This window comes from Pinus tabuliformis, chromosome Q, assembly GCF_031772625.1.
Source record: "Pinus tabuliformis cultivar Carrire ecotype Pingquan chromosome Q, CPIR1, whole genome shotgun sequence".
NCBI lineage: Eukaryota > Viridiplantae > Streptophyta > Pinopsida > Pinales > Pinaceae > Pinus > Pinus tabuliformis.
Genome location: NC_142296.1, coordinates 251,956,152 through 251,981,997, shown reverse-complemented (window position 1 = coordinate 251,981,997; position 25,846 = coordinate 251,956,152).

Below are 25,846 nucleotides of genomic sequence, written 5' to 3'. Positions count from 1 at the left end.
GTATGTAGATGACATTATCTTTGGCAGCAATGAAGAATCTATGAGTCAAAGCTTTGCCTTGGTGATGCAGAAAGAATTCGAAATGTCTTTGCTTGGAGAATTAACATATTTTCTTGGTTTGCAAATCCAACAAAATGAAGCAGTGCATCAACCAACTTACAGATCTGTGATTGGAAGTCTACTTTATTTGACAGGTACCCGACCAGACATCATGCATGCAGTGGGAATAGTTGGAAGATTTCAGACAAATCCAAAGGAAACTCATCTTCACGCAGTGAAGAGAATCTTCAAATATCTTCAAGGGACTCAAAACTATGGCTTATGGTATCCTAGAGATACAGATCTCACACTTCATGCTTATACAGATGCAGATTGGGCCGGAAGCGTGGATGACAGGAAGAGCACAAGTGGTGGTGCATTCTTTATGGGTTCTAGATTAGTATCTTGGTTCAGTAAGAAACAGAGTTCGATTGCCTTGTCTACAGCTGAAGCAGAATATGTTGCTGATGCATCTTGCTACACTCAACTCCTTTGGATGATGCAGACCTTGTAGGATTTTCAAATCACTTGTACACCACCCATCTCCATCTTATGTGATAATACAAGTGCAATCAACATTTCAAAGAACCCAGTCATGCATTCAAAAACCAAGCACATACCAAGCAAGTATCACTTTCTTCGGGAACAAGTGCTTGAACAAAAGGTCAAGTTGGAGTATGTTGCTCCTAAGGAACATGTTGCTGATATACTCACCAAACCATTGCCTAGGGAGACCTTTGAATACCTCAGGCAAAAGCTGGGGGTTGTTGATGCATCATCTTGTTGTTGAATCTCTTATGATTGTTGGTTTTACGCAAGGTTCATCTGAAGTATATGCGTACATGTGCTGGGTTGCGGATTGGTCAAAGATCGAATGGCACAGGTTCAGGGGGAGCATATCATGCATTGTTGGCATTATGGAGGAAGTACAGAAGGAGATCATGGATGCTGGTCTGAATATTACTGCAATACGTCTCTATCTCTTTCATGGTCATGGATTATGGTTCTTCTTTGTAGATTTGGTTTATAGTCAGGGGGAGCATGTTCTTAGGGGGAGCATAACCCTTTGCCCTTGATATCAAAGGGGGAGAGTGATTGGTTTTTGTTGCCATCAAGTCCAAAGGGGGAGATTGTTGGCATTATGATACATATGTTGTACTTGATGGCAACCCACTCATCTCAGATGATAAATTATAGTGCAGAAAATTTCACGCACTTATATGCAGAGAAAAGTTTATTTCATGTAGAGAAAAGTTCACGCACTTTTATGCAAAGAAAAGTTTATTTCATGTACAAAAATGTTCACGCACTTTTATGCAGAGAAAAGTTTATTTCATGTAGAGAAAAGTTCACGCACTTTTATGCAGAGAAAAGTTTATTTCATGTAGAGAAAAAGTTCACACACTTTCATGCAAGGAAAAGCGTGTATATGTTGGAGAACTTACCTTTGGTCCATGGTAGTTAGTCCTTGGTATTTGAACCTATGGTTTTGGACCATGGTACCTCGTCAGAAGTGTTGATCTCACGCACTTTCATGCAAGGAAAAGCGCATATATGTTGGATAACTTACCTTTGGTCCATGGTAGTTAGTCCTTGGTATTTGAACCTATGGTTTTGGACCATGGTACCTCGTTAGAAGTGTTGATCTCACGCACTTTCATGGTTGGTTCATGGTATTAGTCCGATATTTTTTGATCCTATGGTTTTGGCTCGTGGTATTTCATCCAAAAGTGTTGATCTCACGCACTTTCATGGTTGGTTCATGGTATTAGTCCAACAGTTTTTTGATCCTATGGTCTTGGACCGTGGTATTGTGGAAGGCCTAAGACTATATAAGAGGAAGAAGATCATTTGGCAATGTATCATCGAATGAATTGAATATCTAATAAGTGCTAGATCTGAAATATTTGTGATTGGGTTATGGTGCAGATCTGGATCTGAATGAAGGAGGAACCTTAGCGCATAAAGAAGGATAAGTTCTATTGATGGGTCATAATCTTTATGCTTGAATAATAGTATCTTTGTATGATTTTGATCTGTTATATGAGGCACATGCTTGATCTATAAATCTGACAATTTGGGTTAATTAGTGTCTGAATATTTGAAAGAAGCTATTATTCTTTATAGATCTGCACGCAGGTTTCAGGTTGTTGAAGTAGTGTATATCTTTAAATTATGATCTAGTTGCCTCTGTCTATTGTTGTAGTATTCTGGGTTCAGAATTTGGTGTGTGGTTACTGTTACTGTGTTCTGGGTACAGCTGTCAGAGAAGTGTTTACTTGATTCAGTGCTAATTGGGAAAAGGAGATTGTTTGATGCATATATACTTGATGATTGATTGATGTTCATGGATCCAGTTTGAAAATTTATGAAAAGTGGTCCTTGAAAGAAAAGAAGTAGGGGGTTTTAACTCCCTTCCAGGAGAGAGAGTTGTAGCTCTCTGCAGGTTGCAGCCTGTGTACTGGTAAAGGACTGCACTAGTACAAAATCATTGTAAAAGGAATTTCTAATTGAAAGAAGATAGAGACATATTGCAGCAGGTGGTTTTCACCCACATTGGGTTTCCACCTTATATCTGGTGTTATTTGGTGTGACTATCTGTTTTTCTTGTTCGTGCTCATTATTTTATGGTACTGACATACAATAATTCAAAGTATAAATATATTGAAAAAGAATTAGATAATACTGATTCACCCCCCCTCTGAGTATTATTTCCAACAAAGTTCTGTTGAAGGCCAACTTTGTACCCAAACCTACAAATAACTACTTCCAAAACATGGAAGTGAACTTGGCACCTACATCTAATACGATCTTCTTCGATACACCATGTAACCTCACTATCTCCTTGATGAAGACCTATGACACATCACTAGTTGAATAAGTAGACTTCACTTGAATGAAGTGTGCTACCTTTCTCAACCCATCTACCACAACCTTGATAGAATCATGTTGCCTAGATGTTCTCGACAAATCTATAAAATATCCATGGAAATAACCTCCAATTTTAAATCTGGAATTAGAATCGGCTGTAATAATCCACTTAGATTCTTACACTTTTCTTTTAGCTGTTGACAATCTAAGAATCTAGCCACAAACTCTTCCACTTATTTCTCCAAATTCAAAAAATAGTAGAACTTATTCACCTCCGTTAATGTATTTTGATATCCCAAATGACTTGAATATGGATTAACTTGAAATTCCCTCTAGATAAGCTTCTGAGATTAATATTTTCTAGCACATCGATCCTGTCCCAAAATCTGACCAAACCATTCATTATGAGATGATAGTCCACATCCTAATCACTTGTATCCTATTGTAACATGTGCCTAAGATCCATATATCCTTCCTACCTACAAGATCTGATCCTGTAGATCTATCCCTTATGTCTTTTAAGATTAACTTTATTAACTACATAATAGAACCTGTTTGTCATGGTGACTTTATTGATTACCGTGTTGTAAGAGAAGGATTAGCAAGTGAAGTGGTATCATTGGTTAGGATATGGTGGAGGAGAATAGACTGATTGACAGCATATAGGACACCTTTTCTGTTGAACACCACTAAGGCATGGTGTTAGCCAATCAACGATACAGTCCTTGTGGAAAATATGCAGGCAATATGGCAACACGGTTCCTTCCATGCCCACTTCAATGTCTTCTTGGAAATACACACAATTATACTCATCTCCTTCTCCTTCTCCTTCTCCTTGTATAACCAGTGATGGTCATTCGCCTACTATCATTTCAAAGGCCTGGCGGGCATGTGGATCAATTGGATCCTCCACCTCGTCATCAGTCCTGTCATTTTCAAATTCAATAATTTCCTCGATGATAATGTCGTCATGGTTGTCATCATCATTGTGTGCTTCTTGTTCAACAGGCCAATGTCCCCCAGGGCCATGACATCATCATGTGCTTCTTCGGATGGCTCACATTCACCTTGTACAATCAATAAACTTACTCTAACCAAATGTGCATCTAGCTCATCCTATTCAAATCCCTCTTGGTGAGCTTCTCGTTGTACCTCTACATCCACCACAGGAAATGTATAATCTCCTAGCTGTCTTTGAAGTTCCATCTCCCTCTCTCTTAATTCTTTAGAATTATCTTCTGTAACTCTCACTATTGATATGATTCTCACTATATTTGCCAACTAATCTCTCTAACTCCTCAAATCTGTGTACGCTGCTTCTGCTTCATCCCTGCCTACCATTGTCTTTGGTTAGAAAATTGAATCACACTACACTAGACTTGCACGCTCACTTTCACTACTTTGATGTCCATTGTGGCTTTTGATTGTTATATATAAGTCCCCCAACTAGCTCTCCTTCCCCAATCATTGTGTCTTTTCTCAAGAAACATTATTATCACAGTTTCCAGAGTTTTTTTCAAAGATAAAATGTGTTCAAAATAAATAATATCAAATTAAATTAAAAATATGGTGGTTGAAAATTAAATTAAAATTTTAAAAACTAGAGAATAATTAATGCTAAAATTGATTATATATATATATATATATATATATACACACACACACACACACACACACACACACACATATAGTTAAGAATTATTGGAGAATGATTTCCTTTCATTTAATTAAAAATATTATTACCATTTAAATAGTTTAAGACATTGTAGATTCAAATTAAGGAAAAGTTAAAGTATTATCTACTTCTTTTTTCATATCTTTTATAAATATGAAATTAAATGATTCTTATTAAGAAGAAACTTTTCAAAATTAATATTAAAGGAGATTTGTTATCATTGTCCATTGACCTAAGAAACAATTATTTTTTACTAGTAAGCATGAAATGCATTTATATGGAATGGCATACCTACCAATCATTTATAAACTCTTGCGTGGAGAGATTGTTCACGGATTTTGATAAATCTCTTTGTAATCATACAGAGGTACCATTATATTTTTTGAGGAAATTATGTGTTTAGTAAAAAATAGATTTTTATGGACAAGGTTAGTATCTTGACCATATTCTTTTTCTTCAATAGACACACAGACACAACATGATGATCCTCAGCATTGGGTAATTATATGGGCCTTAATTCACCTCCTAGCTTAGTCAAAACAACTATTCTCACAACTTATTGCATACCTTTGATTATATTTTGTTTATGAGAGGAGTTAGAGCTGGATATTTTGCTTTGTGGTCTAATGTGCATTTAATGCAAGATTAAAGGATAAAAGCAAGGAATTTTGGCAAATCCCTTGGTCAAAACTCGAATGGGACAAGGGAGAGGAATTATAGGAGGTAAATCCACCTCATTTACTAGCTGTCCATTCGAATATTCCTCAATCAGCTTGGAGTGCAAACAACCAAATCATGAGGACTAGAAGGTAGCCAAGCAAGTGAAAGACAAAGCACTAGTTTATCTCAACTTTGGGAGCCGAGCCTCCCTAATTTTAAGAAGTTGTTGGAGAATTCAGATGTATAAGTAGAGAGGCCTAGGACCTCAGTAGGATTCATATATTTTATTGTAAAACTCTACTTTATTTTCAAGCTACAAAACTTGTGACAGTTTTTGATGTAATCCATTGTTTTGATAATAAGAATGAGTTTTCCTTTGAGCCAGCACTGAGTTAACTCATAGGGCTAAAGCTCTTGGGTTAGGGCCCAACCCTAGCAAACAAGGCTCCTCTTTATTGTACATGTATGCTATCATAGATTCGTAGTTTAATTGTTCATTTGCTTAAGTAGCTGCATTTCCATTACAACAGTGTAGATTAGATTGGTTGTATGTTAGTTTGATTCCATTTGTGCCTTATTTCAATTAGTAGGATAGCAAGGAGAAAAAGACCACCATAAGGTTGTCACCAGGTGTCTTGGCCTTAACTCCTCTCTCTGGGACCATGACTTGAGGAAGAGACCCTTCAGCACCCCCAAAAACATAGATTTCTAGTTCTTGCATGAGCTTTGGTGTTTGTTGTCTTGATTCAGTATTTGGTTCATTTCATTGTCATCTTTTTCCATTCCTCTATTTTTTCAATAAGATCTCACTCATTCTTTCATTTCCTTCAGCACTTTTTTCATGCATAATATAGGCAATTGGTTCATGCTTTTCTAGTTTATGAAGATGTATATTATTGCATAGTTCTTGGGAGACACACATGTTTTAAGAACAGTAGGTATCTTAGGAGGAGATTCAGACTTCATCACCAGCAGCCACCTTCCACCTCATCCACCTTAACCATCTCTTGTTCCACCATCACCCTCACTAGTTTTTTTGTCATTTTTCATTAAAATTTCCCTAGATACATTAAGTGAATCTAGCCATCTCTTCTCTTAGATATTGACTCCTGAGTGTTCCTAGACCTTCTAACAACCCATCCCACTCATCAAACAACTTTTCCAAGATTCCAAACACCTCACAATTAGCTCTTGGCTATATCCTATAGGCTTTCCTGAAACGGCATGTTTTGAGGCTGAATTGATGGGGAACCTCTAGGAAGTCACAAAAAGCCTCCTAGGACCCTTCCACACCATCCAACCACTCTATAAACCTTCTAGCCATCCTCAACCACCTTCCATCCACTTGTCACATCCATAAGAACAATTAAATTGCATGCTTGATTTTACCTAAAAACCCAAAAAAGTGAATTTAACAGATTTAGTTTAGTTTTCTTGCTTACACATTAGTATTGTTTGATGATCTTTTGTTCTGTAGCTTAGACAACAACATTAGGTTAGTATTTGGTTAGTGATTCTACTTAGCATAGTTGTTTAAATGGTTAATTAGGGTATGGTGTGATTTAGCATTACATGTTGTTTTCCTCATTACTATAGTAGAGTAGCTCTCTTAGAATACATTTTATCTTCTTTCATCAAAGAATCAAGCTTCTTCTGACTCTATAGAAGTCTGGCATGGAACCCCTGGGGTCTCTCGCTGGGTGAATAGTCAGAAAAGGTGGGAACTTCACTCTTACTTGTGCACATATAACTGTCACATCCATGTTTGTATGAATCCGAGGTTGATAAGTAAAGCTAGTAGCCAAGGAGTTGTAGCATCCTTGTTGTAATACTGGAACTCATCACTTTTTGGCACCGTTGCTAAGGAGTTGTCTGAGTAGAATGTGATTACTACTTTCCTTTCGTCTATTTCTTATCTTCAATTTTCTACCATTAGTTTATTTCTGCAGTAATCTAGTAGCTTCGTTTATTTCATTTGTCATTATTTGCTTTCCTTTCCATTCTACAAGAAGAATTTCAATTCAGCAAGTAGCTTTTTCATTCTGTCAGTGATTTTCGTTCCATCAGCAATTTCATTTCGGCAAAGTACTTTCAAGCTTGAAAAATTTAATTTATTTATCAAAAACAACCCAAAAACATTTCCTTTCATGCCTCATAGGAATAGGGAAAATTTATGGAAATTTTTTCCAAATCCCCCCACTACATCCAACAGCCAACCTTCTCTCTTATTCGGTGGCTATGAACTTGAGGAACCTTTAGGTGAAAAACCTCACATATTTGAAGAACCTACAGGGGAAGAAGAAGAAGAAGAACCCATTCCTACTGAGCCAATGGCTGAAAACCGAAATGTCGGAGGGAATAGAGAGAGAGTTGAGGGTTCCTTCCCTATCAAGGAAACTAATGGGGACACTAAGATGAAGAATATAAGCCCGTCTACCCTACCTCATTTCCATGGCCTGACCACAAAGGACCCTGACACTTTCCTATTTGAGTTTGTTGTTATATGCCGAACCTATGACTATACATATGATGAGAAAAAGTTAAAACTGTTTCCATCTACCCTCAAGGATGCAGCATTGCGTTGGTTCATGGGTTTACCTGGAGATAGCATCACAAGTTGGGATCATATGTAGTAGTATTTTAACAAAAAATATAAAGACTACTATACGTCAAAGGATACTAAAGAAGAAATTTTCAGGATGACCGTGGGCCAAGATGAATGCTTAGAAGACTACGAAGAAATATTCTAGCTCAATTACAAAAGGGCTAGGTGCACACTTGACCCCGAGTTACTAAAGTTGGTCCTGCTCAGAGGAGTAAGGGAGGATCTTCTGGATACCTTACATTTGTTAGCGGGAGGAGATATCTACCAATTACCCTATGAGGATTTCAAGACTGTCTTTAGAAACCATTCTAAGGAAACCGGGAAAAATGGTAGGAGTAGTCAACCTATGGCCAATACATCATCTTCCAACTCATCCATCAAGGGTGAAATTGGAAATATGCTAGAATATTTCAAAAGTAAGATACTGCAAACCCTTGCCTTGTAATTGGACACCATGCACATCAAAAGGAAGCAAGAGGAAGTAGAGAGAGCCTTGGCCATATTTTGTCCTAGATGCACCAGAAGGCATCCTAGGAATGAATGTCCATTGAACTGTATTGAAATTTGCTCAGTCTGTGAAGAAAACCACTAGACAGACAAGTGCCATTCTTTACCCGGACTCAAAGTTGTATATTAAGGAGCTGAAGGGATCACTGAGTAGCTTTGCTACATCAACCAAAGGATACCTCTTGGGCCTAGACCATACCAGTAGGGAATGCAAGGGTCATCCCATGCATATTACAACCTCAACCAAACCAAAACTATACCTTCTTTGGGACCCCCTACTCATCCTTCCTGGTCTACACCCCCTCCTTGGTCCTATGCATCTCAATATCATTCCCAACCATCCAACCAGCCATTTCAAACTCATGTTTTGCCACAACCTCACTAAAATGCCCCACTCCAGGGGTGGAGGCCCTAATACAACAATGCTCTAGCTCTATTGCATCCACCACCTATCCAACCACAACTCCTACACTCTACTCCACCCAAGCAACCCCAGATGCCTACCCAGCCAAATCTGAATTCTAAGAATAGGCAGGCTCAACAAGTATAAAGTGGAGAGACACCATATCTAGCTTATGCTGTAGAAATCCACGAGATCAACCTAAGATCTAGAAGAATTCTCCTGGATAACCAACCTCCCCCTCCACATCTCGAGGTTGAGGAAGAAAGAGAGGAAAGCAACCTTAAAGTAAATCCACCCTTTCCTGAGAGATTAGCCCAACCACTCCAACCTACCCTAGAAGAAACTAAACTTTTGGGAGAATTGAAAAATTTATGTGTAAAGATCCCCCTTCTCAAGGCAATAAAAGATGTTCCCATTTACAATACGTTTATTAAGGAAAACTACTTTGAGCATCCAAGAAGAAGAAAAATGGATGCCCCTATAATTAATATCATTGGGTAGTTGTCTGACTTAATGCTGGGAAGGTAATATGTCCAAAATATTTGGACCCAGAATCCCTATAGTAGATGTGCACATGAATGGCACCATTGTCCCACACACTATGATTTATATTGGGGCTACCATTAATATGATGACCAAGGACACCATGCTCAAAGACAACCTCCAAGGGTCATTGAGGAAGACCACAACAGTTCTGCAACTTGCAAACCGCTCCACAGTCGCCCCTGAGGGAATTGTGGAGGATGTGATGGTCTCCATTGACTCCTGGGAGTACCCTGTAGATTTTCTAGTTTTCCATATTAAGGCTAAGCTTACTGGTTATCCTCTCATCCTTGGGAGGCCATGGTTGGCTAGGCAGATGCCTACATTCGCTGCAGAGCTGGGAATATGACCATCAAGAATGGGCATATGTCCAAACAATTAGTCCTATACCCTCCCACTCAACCCTCTCTATAGCATGATTTACCTTTATGGTTGGAGGAGGAGGAAGAAGATGAGATTTATTCCACCCAAATTTATGCTTTAGAAGCAAACATAGGAGGAGGACAAAAAGATGAGGATGACTTAATTGAACACCTGCTCCAAATTCCAACTCCTAGTGCATTACCATTAGAAGAAGAAGTAAGGGAAACCTAGAATAATCATCCCATTGACTTATGCTTGTCTGATTCAAACCCACTCCATGTCAAAACCATAGAATTTTTCCCAGGGAAAACCTTGAAAATTAATCCATCTCTTCCTGCTCTGGAAGAGGAAAAGTTATGTAAGATGTTGAGAGAAAACCTAGCAGCCTTCACTTGGAGTTACAAGGAAATGAAGGGAGTACACCCCTCAGTGTGTACTCACCACATATACATCAAATAATCTTACAAGCCAGTGTGGAAACCACAAAGGAGGATGAATGTAGCTCTTAAAGATATAGTCAAAGAAGAAATACAAAAACTACTAGATGCAGGATTCATTTACCCCATCCCTAACAGTGAATGGGTCTCCCCTTTAGTGTTAGTTCCAAGGAAAAGTGGTAAGTGGAGGATTTGTGTCGATTATAGGGAGTTGAACAAAGCCACAAAGAAGGATCATTTTCCCCTAACCTTTATTAACCAAGTGCTATATGGCCTCGGAGGGAAGAAGTTTTTTTCTTTCCTAGATCAATTTAGTGGGTACAACCAAATCCAAATCTGCCCAAAACACTAGGATAAGACCACATTCACCTATCCTTGGGGTACTTTTTCCTATAGGATCCTTCGTTTTGGCCTATGCAATTCTCCTGCCACATTCCAGAGAGTTGTCTTGAATATTTTTCCCTGTCCGGGGGGTTTTAAGGGTGGCGGGTAGCCCCCTTCTACGGGGTTTGGGGCAGCGCCCCGGGAGTTTTTTTTTGGACCCTATATTAGGTTGAGTGAACCTACCTATTTTTAGTCCATGGTTTTGAACGCGATGGTTTTTGGGTCCATGGTATTGGATGCTTTCGCATGTATAAATATGTATTGTATCATTGAAAGGAATATAATGAAAAATCAAGCTGGTAGTCCCAGTTTTGGGAGCCAGGGGAAAATCTCTGTGTATATGTGTTTTATGTGTTATGCTCTCAAATTGTTTATTTTCTATGTTTTATAATTCTTATGTAGGTAATTTATGTACATGGTTAAAACCTACATTTGGTATCAGAGCTGTTTTGGCTTCAAGGGGATGCCTTTGTTGCTGAGGGTTTTTGCTCGGGCCTGTGGTAGACCCTGTTTAGTGGGAGATCTACGAGATTGATTCTGGTGGTAAAAGAAGATGGAGAGCAGTGGAAAGATAGAGATTGAAAAATTTAATGGTTAGAGTTTTGAGTTGTGGAAACTCAAGATGGAGGATCTGTTGGTGGATAAAGATCAGTGGATCGCGGTACATCCGAGTACTAAACCAACAGGAGTGTCCAATGAAGAATGGAAGAAGTTGGATCGGAAGGCAAAAGCATAATATGATTGTGTGTCTCAGATTTAGTATTGTTGAATGTATCAGGGGAAGCTACCACGAAGGCTTTGTGGGACAAGTTAGGGACTTTGTACCAATCTAAGTCTCTGGTGAATAAACTGTTCTTGCAGAAAAAGTTGTATAACCAGAGGATGAAAGATGGAGACTCAGTGACAGAGCATCTAAACACATTTACTACTGTGGTAAGTCAGTTAGCATCTGTTGATATTACAATTTCAGATGAAGATAAGTGCATCAGTTTGTTGTGTTCTCTACCAGATTTGTGGGATAGTCTGGTTATTGAAATAGGTAGCAATGAAATTGCCTTATAGTTTGATGAAATAGTCTCAACCTTGCTGACAGAGGAGATGAGACGAAAAAATATGGAGAGCTAGAATGGTGATGCCTTGTTTGTACGAGGATGGTCCAAGAACAAAAACAATAATAAGTCATTGAGTGGGAGATCTAAATCTAGAGGGAGACCTAAATCTCTAAGAAAACCTGTAAAGGTGGTGTGCTGGAAATGTGAAAAGGAAGGGCACTTCAAAAGGGACTATAAATCTAAAGCTCCTGATAAGGGAAAGGGATCTAATGATGCTCCTTATGTAGAGGTGAAAACCACCTCAGATGAAGGTGGGGATGTGTACATCGCTTCTTCAAGTACACATGTAGATCATGAGGCATGGTTGATTGACTCAGGTGCATCCTTTCACTTCACTACCCATAGAGAGTGGTTCTGTGAGTATGAGAAATACGATGGTGGTGATTTCTTCTTGGGGGATGATAGGAAGGCTAAAATCATTGGTCACAGAAAAGTAAAGTTGAAGTTGCAAGGTGGAAGGCTTAGAGAAGTTCCGGGTGTTCTACATATTCCTGCATTGGCTAGAAATATGATTTCTATAAGCAAGCTGGATGATGCAGGTGTAAAGACAATGTTTGAGAAAGATACTTGTAAGATGGTTTGGGGAGCACTAGTATTGATGCGGGGAGTTTATATTGGAACTCTGTACAAGCTGCAAGGTAGCACTGTTAGATGGATGCAATAGTTCTCTGGTTCCTAAAAGTGGAGTTGAAAATCTAGTGGTCTCCAGAGAGAAGACCATGTTGTGGCATCAAAGGCTTGGACATATTGGAGAGAGGGGCCTTTAATACTTCATGGTAAAGTTATGGTAGAAGGTATGAGTAATAGCTCTCTGGATTTTGATTTCTGTGAAAATTGTGTATACGAGAAGCAGAATCATGTGAGTTCCCCTCTAGTGGTAAGAGGGCGAAATAGATATTAGAGATTGTGCATAGTGATGTGTTTGGACCTATGAAGGTTCCATCATTGGGTAAGTTTATGTACTATGTATCATTTATAGATGACTTCCCAAGGAATACATGGATATATTTCCTTAAGAAGAAATCTAAAGTCTTTGACAGGTTTAAAGAATTTAAGGCTCTGGTGGAAAACCAAACAGAGAAGAAGATAAAGGTGTTGAGGATAGATAACGGTGGAGAGTTTTGCAGTATGGAATTTGAAGAATTCTTTAAGAAGTATGGTATAGCATGGTAGAATATTACTCCATATACACCTTAGAAAAATGGAGTTGTAGAGAGAATGAACAAGACATTGATGGAAAGGGCAAGAAGCATGCTCATTGGTGTCAGGTTAGGACAGGAATTCTGGGTAGAGGCGGTGGAGACAACATGTTACCTGGTTAACAGATCACCTTCATCAGCGTTGGAGGATAAGATTCCACAAGAGGTATGGACTAGTAAGAAACCCTCTCTTTCACATTTTAGGGTATCTGTATGTGATGCATATGTACATATTCCAGAGGAGAAATGAACCAAGTTGGATAGCAAATCTGAAAAGTGCATCTTTATTGGGTATAAGGATGGTTTAAAGGGTTATTAGCTTTGGAACCCAACAACAAGGAAGGTTTTGTACAACCGAGTTGTGGCGTTTAGAGAGGTGAAAGATGTTATTAAACATGAAGTCCAACCAAAGGAACCTTAGAAGATAGAGTTTGAGCTAAAGGAGGAAGAATCAGATTCTACAACAGAGGAGGAATCAAAAGATGAAGAGCCACAAACTCGAGTGTAAGAAGATCAGTTCAAGAAAGAAGGTATCGATAAAGGTATAGTCTATCTACTTTCTATTCAAATTTGTCTTTATCTATTACTGATGATGATCCCAGAACTGTGAAGGAAGTAGTATATTCAGAGGATGGAAAACTATGGAAAGAGGCCATGGTTGATGAAATGGCATCTTTTCACAAAAATGAGGCTTGGGATCTGGTGGAGTTGTCGACTGGAAGGAAAACGATTGGCAGAAAATGGGTGTTCAAGAAGATAAAAATGCAGAAGGAAAGGTGGAGAAATACAAATATCGGTTGGTAGCAAAAGGTTATTCCCAAGTGCCAGGAATCGATTTTGGTGATATTTTTTCCCCTGTTGCCAAGGTAGCTTCTATTAGGTTACTTTTATCCGTTGCTACTGCTTTTGATTTTGCGGTAGAACAAATGGATGTGAAGACATCATTTCTTCATGGGGATCTAGAAGAGGAGATCTACATGAAGCAACATGAAGGCTTTGCGATGAAGGGTAAGAAAGAACTGGTATGCAAGTTAAAGAAGTCTCTGTATGGGTTAAAACAGTCACCAAGGATGTGGTATTAGAAATTTGATACATTTATACAGGGACTTGGCTTCACTAGAAGCAAAGCAGATCACTGTGTGTATTTCAAATTAATTGGTCACTGTGTTATTTATCTAGTCTTGTATGTGGATGATATGTTGCTGGTTGGAAATGACAAAGAAATTATCCAGGATTTGAAGACCCAATTGTCCTCCAAATTTGACATGAAATATCTTGGTTCTGCAAACTATATTTTGGGCATGGAAATTAAAAGAGATCGGGCAAAAAGGAAGCTCTGGTTAAACCCGAGGAAGTATGTCGAGACAATACTACAAAGGTTTAATATGCAGAATAGTAAATCGATGAAGGTTCCTATTCTAGTAGGTGTAAAGTTATCTGTTGAACAGTGTCCCAAGACACAAGAAGAGGAAGAGGATATGTCCCATGTTCCATATGCAAGAGCAGTCAGTAGCGTGATGTATGAAATGGTATGTACTAGACCAGACATTGCACATGCAGTGGGAGTATTGAGTAAGTTTATGTCAAAACCAGGGAAGGACCACTGGACAACAGTGAAGCGAGTTTTCAAGTATTTGCGTGGCACTAGAGATTATGGTTTATGCTACCAAGGAAGACCAGGATTGGACATAGTTTTTGATATTCGTGGCTTTGTTGATGGAGACTGGGCTGGAGATTTGGATCAGAGAAGATCTACAAGTGGGTATGTGTTTAACCTACTTGGAGGTGGAGTCAGTTGGATGAGTAAGAAATAATATGTAGTGGCACTCTCAACTACAGAGGCAAAATACATGGCAACCACTCATGCAAGAAAGGAATCAGTTTAGTTATAGAGATTGTGTTCAAGTATTGGGTTAGTACAGGGAGCTATAAGGATAGACCGTGATAGCCAAAGTGCAATTTTCTAGGCAAATAACCCTGCTTATCATTCAAAGACAAAGCACATTGATGTTCAGTATCACTTTGTTAGGGATATGATAGAAGACAAAAAGGTGTTGCTGGTAAAGTTGGACACATTGAAGAATATTGTAGATGCATTGAAAAAATATGTGAGCTCTGATAGGTTCTCCTGGTGTAGAGAAACAATGGGAATTTTAGGGCTCGAAAAATGAATGAACTCTCCTATGGCCCCCTGTGTAAAGAAAACAACAAGTGGGAGAATGTTGGGTTGTGTTATATCTTTTTGGACCCTATATTAGGTTGGGCGAACCTACCTATGGCTTTCAATCAATGGTTTCGGATGCGATGGTTTTTTGGTCCATGGTATTGGATGCTTTAGCATGTACAAATATGTATTGTAACATTGAAAGGAATATAATGAAAAATCAAGCTGGTAGTACCAGTTTTGGGATCCAGGGAAAAATATCTATGTATAAGTGTTTTATGTGTTATGCTCTCGCATTGTTTATTTTCTGTGTTTTAGAATTTGTATGCAGGTAATTTCTGTATGGGGTTAAAACCTACAAGTACATGATGCGGTGGAAATTTATATGGATGATTTTACACCTTATGGCTGCGATTTTCAGGTAGCCCTGACTAACCTAGGTAAAGTGTTTAACAAATGCATTGAAATGAACCTGTCTCTCAGTCCTAAAAAATGTGAATTATTGATGATTGAAGGGACTGTGCTAGGTCATTCAATATCTCAACAAGGACTGTAGGTGGACCTGATCAAAATAGAAATCATCTAAAGGGTCCCACCTCCGCAAAACCAGAGAAATGTCAAGAGTTTCTTAAGGTTAGCTGGATGCTAACGAAGGTTCATAAAGGACTTCAGCAAGTTGGACTCTCCTTTATTTGGGTTGTTGGACAAATATTCTAAGTTTATATGGTAAAAATATGTAAAGTGGCCTTATACATTCTAAAGGGTAAGTTAACCATTACACCAATTCTTCGAGGCCCAAACTGAGCCCTCCCCTTTCATATTCATGTTGATGTCTCACACAAAGCCATAGGAGCAGCTTTAGGTCAGGTAGAGGAGAAACTTCCCTATGCCAACTATTTTATCAGTAAGAACTTGTCAAAGGCTGAGCTAAATTATACAGTGAATGAAAAGGAACTCTTAGCTATTGTGCATTCATTAAACAAATTTAGGCATTACATTACATGCTATTAACCATTTGTGCATACTGACCATGCTGCAATCAAATATTTAATGAACAAACTAGATGTGAATGCTTGAATTATAAGGTGGTTTCTTTTATAACAACAGTTTGATCTAACCATTGTTGATAAGACTGGTGAGGAAAATGTTGTCACAGAATCTTTATCTAGGGTCAATCTACCTACAGGTGAAGAAGGAATGGTGGATGACCAGTTACTAGACGAGCACTTGTTTTCTATTTCAGTTCTTTGTCCAAGGTTTGCTAATATAGAAAACTATTTGGTATCATCATAGTTCCCACCAAACTTTCCCTCCAAAGAAAAGAGCAAGATAGTCAGGGAAAGTGCCCCCTTCACTTGGATTGGGGGCAATCTTTTCAAACCTAACCCAGATCAAATCTGGAGAAGGTGTGCAAGGGAAGAGGAAATTTTTTACATCCTTCTAACCTATCATTGTGGGCCTTGTGGAGGCTAGTTTGTAGAAAATAGTACATCATTCAAAGTGTTACAAGAAAGCTATTTGTTATAGACATTTTTAGGCCCTACAACCGCAAGCATGAAATTTCCAAAAACCAAGGGCTCCTAAGTCCCTAACAGTGTTGTTCTAACCCCTAAAGGAACAAGGTCAACAAATTACAGCTTCTCCCAGAAGTTCTCCATGAGAAACTGCTCAGAATTGGTCAAAACAGGATCATTGCAGCTGCTCCACTGGCTAAGTGCGTTGCATCTCACCCAAATACACCATGAGGGTGCATTGCATTTCAAAACTCCCTTCTATGGGGTGCGATGGGCGAGAAATGACAAATGGCAGTGTCATTCCGTGAGGTGGAGAGGCAATGGAAGCTTCCAGAATCTTCTCTTGTGACACTTGCCTCACTGAATTCGACCAAGGATGAGTAAGAGGCCATCAGTCTCCAAGTGGAAGCAAGATCTATCAGAGAGAAGACACTAATCAAATCACAAGCTAACTCATCTCCCTTACAGATATCTATATATAGATCCCTCATCCCAGAGATCCAGAGGCTGGAATTTTGCATATTGTAAGGAATTGCTATTGGTTTCTTGAGACAAACATCATATTGTTGGGTGATCTAAGCTTTGTTTGAGGTGAAGAGGGGCTTCTTTGCTGGGAGGTTGATGCTGGGTCAGAAAAACTGGTTGTAACTCCTCTTGGCTCTTTTCTTGTTTATCAATAAAAGCTATTTGAGTTTTCCTCCATGCTTTTGTGTCATTGATGCTTGCTACATTTGTATGGTCAATTTACATTTGATCCTAGATTTTTTATGATTATAGATCAATGTCTTTGTATAGTGCTATGCTTCTGTGATCTTACAGGTACCTTGTGAAGCTAGGCATGCAAGAGAGCAGGTAGCTGAGGACTATCAAAGAAGAGAGGGATCAAATCGGGAGATTAGCGCAAGACAGAGGTTGGTCTTTCTGTTCCTCTCTATCTATAATTCATAAAGGAAAAATGATAACAGCTTTTCTCTATTTGTTTCTAAGTCAGCTGTCACGCCTTAGTGGGATAGAGCAGTTCTATATAGACACTTTTCCCTGTAACAAAATGGCGACTCCACTGGGGAAGTAATTAGTTTGTTTGTTTATCATTCTTTGTTGTTTGTTTCATAAACTTACAAGTAGCATTCGAACTGAATTTGCCATAACAAATGCAAAGTAGATAATTGTTGCTTCAATCCCTCCACTGGATCTGTTTATGATTTAAACAACTGATTCACAGACTATTTGATTGCCCTTATGATAGCTCTTAGATCCTCCTTAGATCTACCCCTGATTGTTGCATTAATGATTGCTTTTTTCTTGGCCAAAACCCAAGAACTAAACTGCAAACTGTGACCCGGAACCCGAACAGAGTCTCGTTTCTGGCCCAGCACAGGTACTGTTCAGAGATTCTGAATTTCAGCGCACTTTTCGAGTGGAAAACTTGCATTTCAGATTCTTTGTGTTACAGGTGCGCTGTTAAGACTAGCTCTGTGCAATTGTGGCTTCTGTGATTCATTCTTCCCAGTTCTATTCCTGAATTTTGCTGCCTTTGATCAGTATATGTCTGTTTGAAACCCCTTTTCCTTGCTGTTATTCCGCCTCCTTTTTCAAAAGAACTGTAGATTTTTTTGTGTGTTTGTTGAGGCATTTACAGTTCTCCTTTGCAAAAGTAGCGTAATCATACTGTCGTCCTTTGATTTGAAACTGTCGCAAGTGTCGATTTCAATCGTAGGAAAGAGTGTGATTGCTGTTGATGGTCGATTATCCTGTTACTATTGCTTTTGGTCTGAATTTGTAATTTTCTAGTGTCGAGAACAAGTATTCAGTTCAAAATCGTAAAGTGTTGTGATCGTCTCCATTTTTTTTTTTTTCGAAAAGAAACTTGTTGATATTTGTCGCTTGAAAAGAAATTCAGATTTGTACATCAACTTTCTTTTTAGCATTCATACACTAACAAAGTCGAAAACAAATACATTCATGTGCATTTGCATATAGACAGCCTGATTGGCTTGATTTAGGAAAGTGCATTTAGAGTGTGCTCTTTGCTCTTTGTGAAAAGATTTTGTCTTTCTTTTCCCTAGTAGCTAGGATTTTCATTGCACAAAGAAGATAAAAAGTTTGTTTATCATCTTAGATTGCATTTTAGGAATTACATCTACATCTCGTGGTGAACCCAAAAGGTAAACTTCATAAACAAGATCAACTTAAAATAAATTCAATGAATCTAACAACGCTTTGGAACTTAACGCACAACATTTAGAAGTCAAGGCTAGAGATGTATTCCGGCGTTGTAAAGCCTGGTAACTGTTGTTCTCATTGATGGTTGGGTGATTCCTCCACTTTGAGATGATAAGTTCCAGTACATGCTTGTGCTCCCACGTACCGTCGAGTATATTTTGGGAGACCCCAATAGGCTTAATCCTTTATCCATAGGAAGCCGTGTCTACCGCCCTATCGATCGCAATGCACTGAACACAACATTCGGGAAGATTGACTGTCGTACTGTAAAAAGTATTCTACAGTTTTTTGATTGGTTTGCTAATCTCTCTACCTAGATTTCCAGAGCAATCCCTTTCGTTCCTTTTCAGAATCCTTAATGGAAAAGGTCCATCTGAGCACTTGTCACTTCAGGCTCATTAAAAATTGAAGGCAACTAGAGTCATCTTTTGTTTTTTCTCAACTCTTAAAAATTGAAAAAACAAGTTGTGTCAAAGCATCTAAAATTTATTTTAAGCGGAATATTCATTACCTTTTCCTACATTGATCTTGGGTTGAGAAAATGGAATCCACCAACCAAGGAATTCCCCTTGGAGGAAATCCTAGTCCCTTCTCCTCTTGGGGAGATGTTGGTGCACCCCATATGGCCACATTGTCGCTTCCAGGACTAACAATTGGTTTGCCTGTATGGCTCTTCTCAACCTCTGTTGTTTAGAACACCACTATTCCTAAACAATCGAATCAACAACTAGACGAGTCCAGAGTTACCCACCAACCTTCTACTTCCTCTAATTCTTCCTCTCCTCCTTCCTCTTCGCTTGATGGGGCTGGTAAAGCCAAAATTCAAGTACCTAAGGAGAAGAAGGAAAAGAAGAAGAAAGAGAAGAAGAAGAAGGAGCCAAAAGCGAATGGGGGCAAACAAGTGTCATCTAGCTAAAATCCACACTCTGCACCGACTAGACCTCAATCACCATGTGTCATTTGCAAAGGAGACCACTATCACAGAGATTGTCCTTGAATCGCTCGGATCTTAAGGGACTGGTCTCCTCGTTTGCACAACCCGGTGTCGTCAACCTCTGATGATCATTTTGAAAACGCATCGTCAACTAGTTAAAGTGAAGCCCCAGGACAAAAAGGAAAATATAGATTTCCTTGTAAACTTTGCGAAGGCGATCATGCCATCCACTGTTTTCCCTTCTTAGATGAAGCTAAAAGAGTTTTGGACGATCGTCCGGTTTCACCGTTACGACTTCCTCCTGGATATAAAAAACTCTTGCCGAGTCCATCACTAGTTGAAAATCCGGCTGGCCCACTCAGGTGGTCGGCCGAAGCATCTATCATTGAAGATAAACCATTTGAACCCATACCAGACGAAATTCAAAAGGTCGAGGCGGCAGTTGACCCGGTCTTGCCTTCAGAGGTTCCATCTTCAGATGATACAGTCACTGAAGAGAACAAGGATGACACCATCCAAATTCTTTTCATAAGCACAGAATCCAATGAACATGGGGGAAATTTACCTGTTCCTTTACCGCAGGAAGGAAGTTCGTTAGAGTCGTACCTCGTCGTCTATTCGGTCCCACCTCCAAGCAACCTAGTTGTCTCCTTCGACTGGAATCAACTAGGAAGACCCCGTTTACTAGCTAGTATACCATTCTGAATCATTGTTCAAATATATAGAATGATTATGGCTGGTACCATTATAGATGAGGGGGCTTCTGTGAGTATCCTTTCCTCAACTGCTTGGAGAGCGCTTGGTTTGCCATCGCGTTTTCCTGAGATGAGAAATCTAACAGGTTTTGATAAAGGAACCAGTTGACCATTAGGGATCCTTCTCGATGTTCCCATAACATTGAGAGTGTTATCACAAAATCAAGCACTGAAAGGCTGCTGATCAGGTAGACTCTATGCAACTATTTCAAACCAGACTTTTGACTAAGGCTTAGCCTCCTTAGCCTGAGAGGGCTCTCTCAAAAGGTTATTGATTTTGACTATTGATGAGATGGCTAACTCTTGCAAAGTAAATTTAACAAATATGTTGGCTGGACAGACATTACAAAGACTTCCATTGGGCTTATGGAGTTAATCATCCTTCAGTAAACTATAACACTACTCATTCATAGAAGTCAGGGCATGTAATGTTTAAATACTCAAAACACATCTCATAGAAACCTCAGCTTATAAATACACACAGGAAATCAGAGCAGCAAAGTGAATTCTGAGTGATTGTGTATCTATACAACTGTAAAAACATAAAGGATAAAACAAAACCACATATCTTGAGCATTTGAAACACTGTATGAATCCTGAGAAGAAAAGCAGTCACTTGTATTACTGAAAATGAGTTTGTACACAAGCCAAAATAACACTCTTTTTTCTCAAATATCCAACCCTCATTACATAAAAGTTTCATCTATATATAGAAACATAACTTTAACTACTTTGAGCTTCCTCCTCCAGCATGATGGGAGCTCGATGACTGCCACTAATTACCTCTATCCACTATTGAACTAACTCATTAAATACAATAAGTGCTAAACTGGAATTTTAAAGAGTCCTAATTTAACTATAACTCTAATTCTATCCTCCTCATAGAATGATTCTTTCTTGTTCTTTGACACCTGTCTCCTTTTAGTTTGGCCGAGATGGCTGAGAAAAGGATTCAATGTCCCATACTAGCTTTGGATGCTGAATGCTTTGATGGTTCAGTGATGTTAGGAGAAAACCCCTGTTTTTCCGGTTCCAGTCTTCCACCACTTATTCGAAAATGCAGCAGCATGTCTCCAGCTCTTTAATATCCCAACAATGTAGAGCACCACCATGTTTCTAGATGTTTTGGAGGCTTCGTTGATGAACAGGTGCGTAAGCCAAGTCTCCTCGTATGCAACTCTTTCCAAACCCTAATGACCGGTAATAAAGTGCCTTTATAATCAAAACTTTAACTTGAGCCAAAACATTTCACTTTTACAAAGGTACACCTGACATCATTTGAATGGCTATGCTATCTTCATTTGGTCTTTCACATAACCTTTAGGTGTTCCCTTTTGAAAATTCCCGCACATATTATCAAACTGTTCATTTTCTTTGAAAACGCCACCTACAGCAGTTTCGTAGCGCGCTACGAAACTGCTGAATTTGTTAAAACAGCTTGTATCTGCTTATACCTTTAATTGCTAAAAATCCTTTACATATGGCAGGGATCTAGATGGCTTAAAAATAATGAAACTAAGCAAAATTTGACAAAACTTAGAACAACACCTTTCTTTGAGCAGCAACTTCATTTATCAGCTAATTGGTCTAGCTGGGCCTTTAAGTCTTCAACCTTCTTCCACTGACCTAACTGTGATTCCAAGTCTTCAATCCTCTTCTTCATAGCTTTGTTTTCGGCTCTTAAACACATGTTTACCTTTCTGATGAGTTTGGCCTGTTTGAGAGCTGGAACTGTCCATGTGTAGACATCAGCTACTGAATCCACCTGACTTACTAGGTTTTTACTTCCTTTCAAAACAACTTTTCGATAATTTGCATACCTGACTGCAAACTCCCTAGTGGCATTCTTCACCTTATCAATTTCAATTTTAGCTGCCTCCAACTGGTTCTTTATGGCTATAATATCACCTCCTTGGGAAATGATGACTGTTCTATTTGTGTCTTTTTTCTTGGCTTTCTCTGCCTCCTCTGTTCTAGGCAAATTTTCAGCTACCTCTGTTCTAGGCAGTTTCTCAGCTTCCCTTACTTGCTTCCTCGTAACAGGTCTTCTAGGCTTGAGTATGAATTCATCACCTGGTTCATCAAACCTCAGTCTTTTTGAAGCTCTAGACTTCTTGGTGCTTTCTGGTGATGACTGTGTCAGATCAACATGCACTGGTTCAATGTGCACCGGTTCAATTTGCTCAAACTCAATGGCCTCCAACAAATCACTTAGGCTTGCCTTAGATACCGGGCTTTCTTCAATAGCCAATGCTTTGCCTTTTTCTTTGCTTATTTGGATCCTCGTCCTAACTCTTGACACTGTTTCAGATCCACTTGGTCCAGGTACAGATTTCTTATGCTGAGCTTCTTCTTTTGTTGATGGCTGAGGTTGTTCTTTAATGGTCAGTGGCTTCACTGACTTTCTCAACTGTGACTTGGCTTTCTTTTTACCTTTTGCCTCCTTTTGAAGTTCAGCCAACGTGGGTTCTTCAATTGATTGTTATTTTTCCCTAACTGGCTGTGGAGTAAGACCTGTTTTACTTTGGAAACCAGCCATGAAAATGAAAGAGTTCCAATCTCTACCTATTTTCTGAAGACCATCCAAAACTAACAATTTAACCAAACCATGGTGAAATAAAGATGTTTCACAGTCATCCCTCCTTAATTGCACTTTGTCACACATTTTGCTCAGACTACGAAACAAATAGAAGGGAATATCTATGGATGCTTTACCAGTGAAATGTAACAGCAACTTGAAGTGATAAGAGTAGACTTTATTATATCTTCCCTCACAGGTTAAGTACTTCTGAATACAGGTAAGAAGAAGGGCATAGTGCTCCTTAACATAGTTTCTAGGCACTGATTTTGTTAGGTCTTCATTCACATATGCCTCTTTTAAAAATTCTTTGCAGGGGTTCATATCAAACTTAAAATTATTGAACCATTCTTTCCCCCCTCTTGGGATCTCAGTTACAGTAGCTATTGCCTCCGGAGACACTTGAACCTCTAACATAGCTATTTTAGAATTCAAACCGGTGAAGTTTAAAGCAAAATCCTTTGTTACCTGAGCATGGCCACCTTGCAGCTTCTTACAGAAATTCCAACAGCCGGCATCCTTGAAGGCTTTCTTCACGCCTTCCTCTCTTAATGCTAGGTCTAAACATTCGGGCTCTGTTCTCTGACATTTTCCAGACCTATGTTCTTTCCTCTCCATTTTTCTTTTGAAACTTTTGCACAGACAATGACCAACAACTTCAACTAAAACGGTGATTTAATTCTTTTTAACTCGGCCTCGCCTGTAATCAGGCTCACCTGAAAACAACCTCACTTGCAAACTCAAATATATCATCACACAGGCTGGTCACTTATGCATCATTTACGATCATCATAAAGATCCATGCACGGTAAAACACATTTGAATAATATTTATGTGCATGTCTACAAATCTATTGGTGGAGTGATGGTTAATGAGCGTTTAGGAGGTACGTAGACTGACATGAGAAGACAGAAGTGGTGACTCATCAACAGACTTAACCCTTTGAGAAATATTCGCTGCAAAACGCATGAATCTGCGATTTCGCAGCGCGGCTAGTTTTGAATTGTCATAATGTGCTGCAAAACGGCTTGATGGTGACACGTTGCGGAATGGCTAAACAATTATTACGCTGCGAAACTGGCCAATAAGAGACTGCGCTGCGAAATTACAGCAATACGCTGCGAAACTGACCAATAGGAGACTGCGCTGTGAAATTACGGAAAGGATCGGTGACATGGATAAGACAAGACATGGCTTATGAAACCATGATGGTGGAGGATGACCAATAGGATTAGAGTACGATTTACATCAAACACCTTTAAAGCTCCAACCCTAAGTAAGAAACATAGAACAAAAACAATTTGACACCAACTTTTGACATTGAACTTGGACAAAGGATTATATACATAAATTTTTTATTCTAAGTGATAACAGAGAGGGAAAACCATTCACATGAACGTAATGGTAGTTCAAGGACCCTGGATTACAATCTACTCCTTGGACGAGACTATATTTATTGCATGAGAGCCATTGTCTCATCACTCTTTAGAGTGATGTGTTTTCCGCACGAAGGAAGAGTGGTCAAGCTCGTAGACCAGCTTTCATTTCCCAAATCACGCATAGAAAATAGTTATATAAAATTCCTAAATTTTCTTTTCACGCAAGAAATGTCTCAATCTCCAGTCCGTCCACCTGATGATCGCGAGTGATTCGGGGGGACATGACTGAAACCTAGGGGGCATGCACCCTGGTCTGCTTCGGCAGGAAAACTTCGGGTATAGGGTAGGTTTCCACGAGAGAATATGACTAGTTTGTACTCTCATCCGTGATTGGAAGAGGGGGTTATTCTAGAACAAGATTCTCTTATCAAAGTTATGTGAGTGGAGTAGCCTCCTTCACTCACCTTTGTCTATTTCGGTAGACATTGCCAAAGAAGTGTTTTGTTTGCACTGTGAATAGAATGATCTTTGGGTAACCTGTAAGAGGTAGGCCTCTCTCGGTAAAACAAATGTTTTAACGGACTAAAGAAGGGGTAACCTTGAAACTCTGTTTTATACCTGGGGGCATGCAAACCTTTTGGAGTGCAAGAAAAGAGCGACTATTTGTTATAGACATTTTTGTGCCTCGTGTCAAGGAGCAGGAAATGTCGATAATTACAGGGATCCTCAGTCCCTAAACATGTTGTTCTTACCCCTAAAATAACAAGGTCATCAATCAACAGCACTTCCAATCAGTTCTCCACCTGAAAACACTTCAGAACAGGCTTATTTTGGATCATGTCAGCTGCTTAACTGAGCTTCTGCGCTGTATTGCAACTGTCCCACTCTGTACCTGCGCTGGAAGTCAAAAGCAATGAAGGCTACCTGCGCTGGGCGAGATTGGCCAAGTGGCACAATCCTCCTGCAAGGTGTCAATTGCCCAGGAAGCTTCCAAACTGACACTTGGGTCATGAGATTCGCCCTGTGATGAGTAAGAGGTACTTGATCACCATGTGTAAGCAAGGATCTCCAAGTGGACACAGGAACTGAAGATTAACTGGAGATGGAGAGGACACAAGGCAGCTTCATGTCAGTCTCAAGCTGACTCATCCTTTTCTCTTCTCTCCTATATATAGAGCTCTTCTATGAGGTCTATGGAGGCTGGAATTTTGTATAAGCAAGGAGGTGCTGTTGGTATACTGCCAGGATTATTGGGTGATTGTTTTACTAGAGGTGAAGAAGAGAGTTCTTGCTGCCGAGGAGGTGCTGCTGGATTGGGGCCAACATCATTGGTTGTAACTTCCTCTGGAACCCTGTTACTTTCTATCAATAAAGTTTGCATGTTCTTCTATATACTTGTTTTACATAGATGCTTTTGTGTTTACATGTATATTTGATGCAACCTAATCCATGCTTCAATTATGATTGCTTGTATCTCGTAGTTTGCTCCCTTTTGTTGTGC